Below are 11,905 nucleotides of genomic sequence, written 5' to 3' on the forward strand. Positions count from 1 at the left end.
AGGCACAAAATAAGCCACAAGGATGTACTGTACAACATGGGGACTATAGCTAATATTTTATAATAACTATAAATGGAGTATAACCTTTAAAGTTTGTGAATCACTATACTGTATACCTGTAAGAAATAATATTGTATAGCAACTATACTTCGATTTTTTAAATGCTATAAAGTAAATGCATAAATAAAATTTTTAAAAAATAAGTGCTACGTAAGACCATATTGCATATTGGATAAGTAACAATACATATAAATTAACCAGCAGGAATTATTTTTGCTCTTAGATATGTATGGATGTCAAAAACTATTTTAATAAAATATAAGTAGCATTTTAAAGGCCTATATACTGAAACTATGTTTTAGGAAGTTGTTGAGGATTTTTATGTCAAAGATAACATTTAAAAAACTCCTGGAGTTTGAGATTTACAAATGTTAGCCACTATATATAAAAATAGATTTTTTTTTTAAATTTCTTCTCTATAGCACAGGGAACTATATTCAATATCTTGTAGTAACCTTTAATGAAAAAGAATATGAAAACTAATATATGTATGTATATGCATGATATTGTGCTGTACACCAGAAATTGACACATTATAACTGACTATACTTAAATTTAAAAAACAAAAACAAAATACTCCCAAACATGTAGCATCTACTAATTGTCAATACACCATACTAAAAAACTATTGTATTAACTGATTAGGCAAATATTGGGGAGAAATCAATTTGCTTTATCTACTACTTTAAATACTATATGTACTATTATAGGTTGCAACTAATTAAGTAAGACTTCAACTGATAAAAAAAATAAAGTAAAATTTACATATATATACTGTTCATTGTTTCTAAGAACAGTTTAGAGCTTCAGCTTTTTAAGCTTACATAGTTATCAAAGGAATAAAGGCAACCACAAAATAAGAATCAACAGAATGCAGTAATCCAATCAAAAAGGACAGTCAAATGTACTTACCTATACTCAAAAAATCAGTCTTCTAAGTTATAAATGTAAAGAGACAATTTAAAACAGTTTTTGTTTCTAAAGACCTCACTCACTCCTGTCAAATAACACATCAATCCCAAAAGAGAACTCCTGGAAAGTATAGCAAAGAGAGCATTAGAAAGAAATATTGAAACTGGAAGTAGTTTACTTCACTCAGACAACAAATTCATGGCACAGCTCTGTCTTGAATTTTAGAACTGAGATTTTTTTTTAATGGAAACATGTATAAAATGAAGTCAGACTTTTTCCAACAGAAGGTAAATCTATTTTGACTGCTTGGTTTGCTAATAAGGACTTTCCAATCAGTTTATACAGTAGTCATTTTTCCACAATTAGAATTAGGTGGAATCTGCAGCTACTAAGTTCTGATAAAAATTAAATATAAGCAAAATATTTAAATATCAATATTAAATATAAGTAAAAGATTAAAATATCAAAAAATGTCATACAGATGTTGGAGAGAATATAAGAACATGGAACCCTTGTGCACTGCTGATAGGAATGTTAAATAGTGTAGATACCATGTAAAAGTGTGACAATTTCTCAAGAAAAATTAGAATTGGCCTTTGATCCAGCAATCCCACTTCTGAGTATATACACAAAATAATTCAAAGCAGGAACTCAAACAGGTATTTGTGCACCCATGTTCATAGCAGCATTATTCACAATAGCCAAAAGGGAGAAACAACCCAATGTCCATCAATGGATGAATGGATAAATAAAATACCGTATACATGTACAATGGAATATTATTCAGGCTTAAAAAAAGAAAGAAATGAGGGACTTTGGCACAATGGCAAAATAGAAGGACGTGGAGCTCACCTCCTCCCACAAATACATCAAAAATACATCTACGTGTGGAACAATTCTCACAGAATACCTACTGAACGTTGGCAAATCTCATACAACCAAAGCTGCGAGAAAGATCACCGCATAACCAAGCAGGATAACGGGGGTGGGGGGAAGGAATCAGGATGGGACCTGCACCCCTGGGAGAGAGCTGTGGAAAAGAAAAGATTCCCTCACCCTGGGAACCTCCTTCACTGGCTAGGAGATCAGCTGGGACAGATAAAGAGCTTAGAGGCTCAGAGTGCAGCAGGCAGAACAGAGGAAGAGAGACCAGCACAGACAGTCCTAGCCACCTTGCTGCACTCCCCAGCCCAGAATGTGTGTCTGCTGGTACGTGGGGGATGCTGGGTGCTATCTACCCCCTAAAAGAATTAGAAAAAGAAGAACAAACAAAACCTAAAGTCAGCACAAGGAAAGAAATAATAAAGATCAGGGAGGAAATAAATAAAATAGAAATTTAAAAAATAATAGAAAAAAATCAACAAAACCAATAATTACTTTTTTGAAAGGGTAAATAAAATCAACAAACCTCTGGCCAGGCTCACCAAGAAAAAAAGAGAGAGGACTCAAGTAAAACAAGAAATGATAGGGAAGAAATAGCAAATAACACTGCAGAAATATTAAAAACCATAAGAGAATACTATGAACAACTGTATGCCAATAAAATGGACAACTGAGAAGAAACGGACACGTTTCTAGAGACATACAGCCCAACAAAACTGAATCAAGAAGAAATCGATAATTTGAACAGACTGATCACTAGAAATTAAACAGACTCTGTAATTTAAAAACTCCCTGCAAATAGAAGTCCAGGACGGGATGGCTTCACTGGGGAATTCTACAAAACACACAAAGAACTTACACCGATCCTTCTCAAACTCTTCCAAAAGATTGAAGAGGAGAGAATACACCCAAATTCATTCTATGAAGCCACAATCACCCCAATACCAAAACCAGACAAAGACACAAAAAAGGAAATTACAGACCAATATCTTTAATGAGTATAGACGCAAAAATTCTCCACAAAATATTAGCAAACTGAATCCCACAACATAAAAAAGATCATACACTACAAACAAGTTGGATTCGTCCCCAGGGTCACAAGCTTCAATAAATCAATCAATGTGATACACCACATCAACCAAAGAAAGGACAAAAACTGCATGATCTTCTCAATAGATGCAGAAAAGGCATTTGATAAAATTCAAATCTATTCATGATAAAAACTCTTACTAAAGTGGGCATAGAGGGAACATATCTCAACATTACAAATGCTATTTATGACAAACCCACATCCAACATAATATTCAACAGTGAAAAACTGCAAGCCTTCCTGATAAAATCTGGAACAAAACAAGGATGCCCACTCTCACCACTTCTATTCAACACAGGATTGGAAGTCCTAGCCACAGCAATCAGACAAGAAAAAAGGGATCCAAATTGGGAGGGAAGAGGTAAAACAGTCATTATATGCTGATGACATGATACTATATATAGAAAACCCTAAAGACTCCACATAAAAACTACTAGAGCTAATCAATGGATTCAGCAAGGTAGCAGGATACAAGGTTAACATACAGAAATCTGTTGTATTTATTTACAGTAACAATGAAATACCAAAAAAGGAAAGTAAAAAAATCCCTTTTAAAATTGCATAAGAAGGAAGGGTATGGTTCAGTGGTAGAGTACATGCTTAGCATGCATGAGGTCCTGGGTTCAATCCCCACTACCTCCATTAAATAAATAAATAGATCTAATTAACCCCACCCAAATAAATAAATAAATGTCACATTAAGAAAAAACTTAGGAATAAACCTGACCAAGGAGGTGAAAAACTTACACACTGAGAACTATAAAATATTAATGAAGGAAGTTGAAGATGATTCAAAGAAATGGAAAGATATCCCATCCTCTTGGATTGGAACAATTAATATTGTTAAAATGGCCATATCCCAGATGGCCAGTGGGCTCATATCAATATCAATTATCAGAGAAATGCAAATCAAAACTAAAATGAAGTATCATCTCACACTAGTCAGAATGGCCATCATTAAAAAATCTGGGTTTGGGAGGAGGGAAATAGCTCAGTGGTAGGGCACATGCTTAGCATGCACAAGGTCCTGGGTTCAATCCCCAGTGCTTCCATCAAAATAAATAAATAAATAAGAAAAAATATAAAGCTTTTATTAAAAAAAGAAGTCTGGGTTCAATCCCTAGTACCTCCATTTAAAAAAAATTTTTTTTTAAGCCTATGGATAATGCTAGAGAGGGTGTGGAGAAAAAAGAACCCTCCTACACTGTTGGTGGGAATATAAATTGGTGCAGCCACTATGGAGAACAGAATGGAGGTTCCTTAAAAAACTAAAAAGAGAGTTACCATATGATTCAGTAATCCCACTCTTAGGCATATATCCAGAGAGAGAAGACTATAATTTGAAAAGACACATGCACCCCAATGTTCATAGCAACACTGTTTACAATAGCCAAGACATGGAAACAACCTAAACATCCACTGACAGATGAATGGATAAAGATGATGTGATGTATATATACAATGGAATATTACTCATAATGTCACTAAAAAAATGAAATAATGCCATTTGCAGCAGTGTGGATGGTCCTAGAGATTATCATATTAAGTGAAGTAAGTCAGATAGAGAAAGACAGGTATCTTAGGATATCACTTATGTGTAAAATCTAAAAAAAGATACAAATTTTATTTACAAACCAGAAATAGACTTATGGGCATAGAAAACAAACTGGTTGCCAAAAGGGAAGGTGGGGGGAGGGATAAATTAGGAGTTTAGGATTAACAGATACACACTACTGTATATAAAATAGATAAGCAACAAGGACCTGCTGTATAACATGGGGAAATATATTCAATTTCTTGTAATAAGCTACAATGGAAAAGAATCTGAAAATATATGTGTGTATATATGTATGTGTATAAATGAATCACTTTTGTGTACACCTGAAACTAATATTGTAAATCAACCACACTTCAATAAAAAATAAAATTTTTTAAAATTAAAAAAAAAATTTTTATTTAATGGCCACATTACTCAAAGCAATCTACAGATTTAATGTGACCCCTATCAAATTACCATAATTTTCCATAAAAGTAGAATAATTCTAAAATTTATATGGAACCATAAAAGACTCAGAATGGCCAAAGCAATCCTGAGGAAAAAGAACAAAGTTGGAGGCATAACCCTCCCAGACTTCAGAGAATACCACAAAGCTACAGTAATCAAAACAGCATGATATTGGCACAAAAAGACATGGATCAATGAAACATTACAGAGAGGCCAGAAATAAACCCACACACCTACAGTCAATTAATCTTCAACAAAGGAGGCAAGAATATACAATGGAGAAAAGACAGTCTCTTCAGCAAGTAGTGTTGGGAAAGCTGGACAGCCACATGTAAATCAATGAAATGAGAACACTCCCTCACACCACACGTAAAAATAAACTCAAAATGGCTTAGACTTAAATACAAGACATGACACCATAAAACTCCTAGAAGAGAACACAGTCAAAACATTCTCTGACATAAATCATAGCAAAGTTTTCTTAGGTCAGTCTACCCAGGCAATAGAAATAAAAGCAAAAATAAACAAATGGAACCTAATCAAACTTAAAAGCTTTTGCACAGCAAAGGAAACCATAAACAAAATGAAAAGACAACCTACAGACTGGGAAAAAAATTTTGCAAATGATGCAACCAACAAGGGCTTAATTTCCTGAATATACAAACAGCTCATACAACTCAATAACAAAAAAAAAAAAAAAAACCCACCTGAAAAATGGGCAGAAGACTTAAATAGATATTTCTCCAAAGAACACATACAGATGGCAAACAGGCACATGAAAAGATGCTCAACATCGCTAATTATTAGAGAAATGTAAATCAAAACTACAATGAGCTATAATCTCACATTAGTCAGAATGGCCATCATCAAAACGTTTCCAAAAATAAGTGCTGGAGAGAGTGCAGAGAAAAGGGAGCCCTCCTGCACTGTTGGTGGGAATGTAATTTGGTGCAGCCACTATGGAAAAATATGGAGATTCCTTAAAAAACTAAAAATAGAGTTACCATATGATCCAGCAATCCCACTCCTGGGCATATATTTGGAGAAAACTAATTTGAAAAGATACATGTTCTTAGCAGCACTATTTACAATAGTGAATATGTGGAAGTAACCTAAATATTCATCAACAGGTGAATACATAAAGAAGATGTGGTATATGTACACAACAGAATACTACTCAGCCATAAAAATGAAATAATGCCATTTGCAGCAACGTGGATTGACTTAGAGACTATCATATTAAATGAAGTAAGTTAGACAGAAAGACACATATCATGATATCATTCATAAGTGGAGTCAAAAATATGATACAAATGAACTTATTTACAAAACAGGCTCACAGACATAGAAAACTTACGGTTCCCAAAGGGGAAAGGGTGGGGAAGGATAAATTAGGAGTTTGAGATTAGCAGATACAAACTACTATATATATAAAGTAGATAAACAAGGTCCTACTGTGTAGCACAGGGAACTATATTCAGTATCTTGTAACAAACCATAATGAAAAAGAATATACTATTCTTGATAGATAGATCTGTATATATTAATATATAATAATGAATATATATGTATATCTCAATCACTTTGCTGTAGACCAGAAACTAACACAGCATTGTAAATCAACTATACTTCAGTTAAAAAGAAAAATGCTGACACATGACGCATGGATGACCCTTCAAGACCTCATGCTAAGTGAAATAAGCCAGACATAAAAGGACAAATATTGATTGATTCTACTTATACGAGGTACCTAGAAAAGGGACAGAAAATAGATAAGTAGTTTCCAGGGGCGAGGAGGGAGGGGGATGGGGAGTTATGTTTAACGGGTACAGAATTTGGGAATCCGAAAAAGTTCTGGAGATGGGTAGTAACGATGGTTGCAGAACAATGTGAATGTACTTAATGCCACTGAATTGTATACCTCAAGTGGTTTAAATGGTAAATTTTACGTTTATTTTACCACAATTAAAAAATATAAAGCTGTGCTGTTCCAGAAATGGAAAGATATTTAATCATTATATAATCAATTTACTTTCAGTCTCTCTTTTCTAAGTAATAAAAAACATTTAGAGGACATCAAATCCATTGTAAACCTAATGGTTTATTTCTGGATCTAAGTTCTATCCCACTGATCTATGTCTGTTTGCCAGTTACCACACTGCTTTATTACTGCACCTCTGAAGTTTTGAAATCAGGAAGTGTGCATCCTCCAACTTTGTTCTTTCTTAAGATTATTTTGGCTCTTGAGTCCCTTGCATTTCAACATGACTTTTAGAATCAACTTGTTAATTTCTGCAAAAGGGCTAGCTGAGATTTTGATAGGGGTTGCATTTCTGTAAATCAGTTTGGGGAATATTGCCATTTTACTAATATTAAACCTACTCATTTAATATTAAATATTAAATGAACATGGAATGTCTGTCCATTTATTTAGCTCTTCTTTCATCTCTTTCAATGTTTTGTTTTCAAATGTACAAGTCTTGCATTTCCTTTGTCCAATTTATTCCCATGTAATTTTTTACGGAATTTTTTCCTTAATTTTGTTTTCAAATTATTCATTGCTAATACAGAAATTACAAGTGATTTTTGTATATTGTTATGTATCCTGCAACCTGGCTGAACACAGTGATTACTTCTAACAGTTTTAAAATGTACTCCACTTAGCATTTTACAATAAACTTTAACAGCCTCTGAAAAAAACACTGTAATCTAAAAATTTTATATAAAGCTTTTCTGAATTTCATTATTCCTGAGGGAATAATAAAAAGTTTCCAGTTGTGCTTTTTTTAAAAAAAAAATTGATGCCATTTATTAAAGGAAAACGTTTTTGTTTTGTTTTGAGGGTAATTAGGCTTGGCTGTCTCTGTCCTGCCAAAACTTTTGAAAGATGTCAAACCTATTGAAAAGTAGAAAGAAACAGTATAACAAAACCCATATACCCTTCACCTAGATTCACCTGTTTTAAACATTTGCCACATTTGCTTTATTAGTCTATTAGTTTGCTGAGGAATGAAATGTGGTCTCAAAATCTCTCTCCATAGATTACTTGGCTTTTTCTATGAAACCCCTAATAGATTCATTCAAATATGCATGTATACACACGTATGTTTATTAATACTTCCTTATTTTTGTTGAAACATAAAACTTCACCCCTAATATATCTCTTAAAACAAGGACATTACCCTACATAACTACAATCCCATGATCATACCACAGACATTTAACAATTAGTATATTACCTAATATACAGGACATATTCAAATTTCTCCAGTTGTCCCCAAAATTTCATTTATAAGCTTTTTTTTTCTTCCAATTCAAGACTGAGCCAAGGATCATGTCTTTTCAGCATCTTTTAATATAGGAGAGTCCTTCTGCCTTCTTTTTCATGGCATTTGGCATTTATGAAGGTGCAAGGCCAACTGTCATGTAGCATATACTACAAAATGTGGATACTTCTAATTAGATTCAGGTTAAACATTTTTGGAAAGGCTTATTACAGAGGTGATGTGGTATGCTTCCCATCCATTAAATCAGGAGACACAAATGTTTGTCCCATTTTTGGTGATACTTAGTTGGATCGCTTGGTACCTTTCTCTTTTGTAATTAATAAGTAATCTATGGAGAGAGATTCTGAGACCACATCTCATTCCTCAACAAACTTTATCCAGCGCCATCTACTACTGAGCCCATAAAAACTAGCAACACCGCGCCTCGTGGCCTCTCACTCCCTCACCTTCCAAGATGGCCTGCACTCTGTCTATGAGATGTGCATCTCTCTGAATAAATCTACTTTTACACTACTATGGCTCGCTCTTGAATTCTTTCCTGCACGAAGCCAAGGACCCACACTTGGCAGGGGACATCGCAGAGACTCAACTGAGACCTGGGACACAGCCCATCCCCTTGCCCCACGTTTTTCCTGTATTACTTTCACACAACAAATGGCAGAGCTGAGTAGCTGGGACAGAAAAGCCTGAAGTACCATCTGACCTGTTTACAGTTAAAGTTTGCCAACCCCTGCTTTAGAATACAGTAGGAACTCCATGAGAAATATTAACTTCCATTAAATGGGCCCCTTTACTTCCACCACCAAATGTATTTGAAACATCTATCTTGGAAAAAGCCTGACTCTAGTAATCCCAGCTCTTTCCTTTGTTAACTACAAAACTTCTGGAAACACACAATCTAGTATACAAATGCCAGTATGTTGCTTCCAGCCTCCCCACCCCCACCAGACCACCTTGCACACTGGAGCCAGACAAACCTTCCTAGGACACTGTTGCAATCCCCAACCACCTTGCTCAAGATCCCCCACTGTCCCCCTATTGCCCTGATACCAAATCTACTGGCGCTTTGCTTTCCAGGCCCAGTAACCTGACCCTTCTTCCCCAAATCAAACTTAGCTCCACTCCTCCCTGACAGCCAGGGCTGGGACCAGTAAGACATCTCAGGTGCAAAAACTTAGCCAGACACCAAAAGTTAGTAATCAGGATAAATAATATTTAATGCAATAACTAAAATTAATGCAAAAAGATCTACAAACAACAAAATATCCAAATTTTAAACAGTCTTTCAGAATTAATCCCCACCTGCTCTGTCCCTCTGCCCAAGTTCACAGTTTCTTTGACATGAAAAGGAGGTAATCACTCAAGCCTAGGGGCCAGCTGCCTTCCGCCTCCGTGAAACCCACAGATCTCCAGACAGAACATTCTGAATCTACCCCGAGCCCCAGCCTCCTTGCTAGACCTCCAGGACTGACAGAATCTTAGCTCTTGTTAACGAACATATTTTGGCTTTGAGGTGTGGAGCCATCTGCTGATCCTAAAGCCACAGGGGCTTTCCAGGTCTTACCATTTCCTATTAGCTGCAGAACCTCCTGAAATCTGACAGGTCTACATCTCGCCATCGGTCGGCTGTTCTTACACCCAGTTTTCCCTTTACAATTACACCGGGTGACCGTCTCTGCCTCAGTGTGCAGAGAGGCCTAACTTTCATATTTAGTTCACTCGACAATGACCCCAGCTTTGTATTTGTAAAATAAAGATGCCAAAGACACAGTCTTCATTGTGCAGAAGAGAAAAGCTGTGCAGACACGTACTCAGATCATTGTTGCTCAGAGTGAAAGGAATGATCGGGTCAGAGACGACGCGGGCTCAGAGACGCCGCCACGAGACAGAGGCAATCAGGGCAGGAGGCCTCTGACTGGGCCTTAAAACACGGAGGGATCGGGGAGGCGGGCAGGGGTGGGTGAGGAGGATGGGTGCATTTTAAGGAGAAAAGTCAAACAAAAGCAGAGAGAAGAAAGCGCTTGGACAGTTGCTGCCAAAGAGGAAGGTAGCAGGTCTAGCTCGGGCTGGGGTCACAAGGCTAGAATTCTGTTTCCATCACTGTGGGGTCCATTGTTGGGCTAGTGGGATTTGTCTCACTCATCACAATACACATAATTTTCAAAAGGTGCTAAACATAACCTCTTCTCACTCAGGACAGAGAAGCTGCTTAGGACTTTTTTTTTTTTTTTAAGTCATTCTTTCACTCAACACTTGCTTTGGGTGAAAATCTGCTGGTTAGCCATGTCCTCCTCCCCAAGGCCATTTACTTTTACCCTTACCTGACCTCGTCAAGCTGCAGTTCCCCCACTAAAGGAATTTCAAACATAAGACAGCAGCTGGACAGAGATTTTGTTGGATGGAGGGCCTTCCAAAAGTGCTCGGCCTTGAAAATCTTTATCTACAGATAACAAACTTGGCTGGGCAAGATGCCTTTGGAAGCACAGTCACTTCCGCAGCTGTATACTTACCACGTTCCTGGCAAATCCCAGCTGAGGGGCCCCACACCCCTTCTCCCCAGCAGGCAGTTACAATCAGCATGGAGCACAGCTTCAAAGGTGCCGCCTTGTCCCGAAAGCCATGCTTGGGGAGGAGGGAGGCCCCTCCCGAGTACAGGGGTGCTGGGGCACTCCAGCCTGTCCCCCAGCAACCCCGGGATGCCAGAGCTGTGTGTTCTGACGAAGGTCATCCCTTATTCATCAGCCCAGAAGGAACTTCCCCCTCCCTCTCCTGCTGTGCGCTCCCTCCACCCTGCTCTGATTGTCCTCCCACCTCCTCTCCAGAGCCCAAGCACCTCTACTGTGGGGCTCACAAACCCCTCCACAGCCCCTGCCCTCACATCCCACCGTGACTGACACCTGACTCCCCTGCCCCTAAGGTCTCGGCTTCCCCGCAGCCCTCCCTATGGCAAGCTGTTCATTTTCTCACGCTCCACAGGCTCAGGGGCAGGAGGTGGGGTCACCAGCCTCCCTGCTCCCCAAGGCCACATCCACACCATTTCCCCTCCACTCTCCAAGGGGTAAGCCAGACCTCAGCCCAAGCCCACCTCCCTCCTGGTCACTCCCCTTACATACCAGAGACATTGGCAACGGCCTCACCACCTTCTCTCCACATAACTGCCACCACCATCCGAGGTGGCCTCTGCAGTCGATGCATCCCACACACTGGGCTCTCTGTCCTTTGACCTCATCTCCAAGTACCTCCCCCTCCACTCTGCTTCTGCCACAGCTCCCCCTGGGCAGAACCTCTTCTGATCCCAGAAGCCCAGACATTGCACCCCCTTTGTCATCCTCTCCCAACCTTCTGGCCCATCCATCCAGTTGCTCCCATCACATTCATGCTCATTCCTCAGCCAGGCCTCACACCCATTCACTTTCCCACTTTCTCCCAGTCCCCTCTGGCCTCATGTCACTCACTCCCTATCCTGCTTGAACCGCATGCTCGCCCTCTTCAATCACTCTCTTGTTCACCTCCTCAGAATCACCCTGACCCTGGGTGAGGCCAACAGCATTTCTGTAAGAAGACCTCACAATGGGAGAAAAGCACACAGCCTAGAGAGTGAGGCCTCCAGATCAATGGCCACACATCTCAGCTGGGTCCCCCACACTGACAACAATTTTTCTGTCTTAG

The sequence above is a fragment of the Camelus bactrianus genome, chromosome 16 (assembly GCF_048773025.1).
Source record: "Camelus bactrianus isolate YW-2024 breed Bactrian camel chromosome 16, ASM4877302v1, whole genome shotgun sequence".
Classification (NCBI taxonomy): domain Eukaryota; kingdom Metazoa; phylum Chordata; class Mammalia; order Artiodactyla; family Camelidae; genus Camelus; species Camelus bactrianus.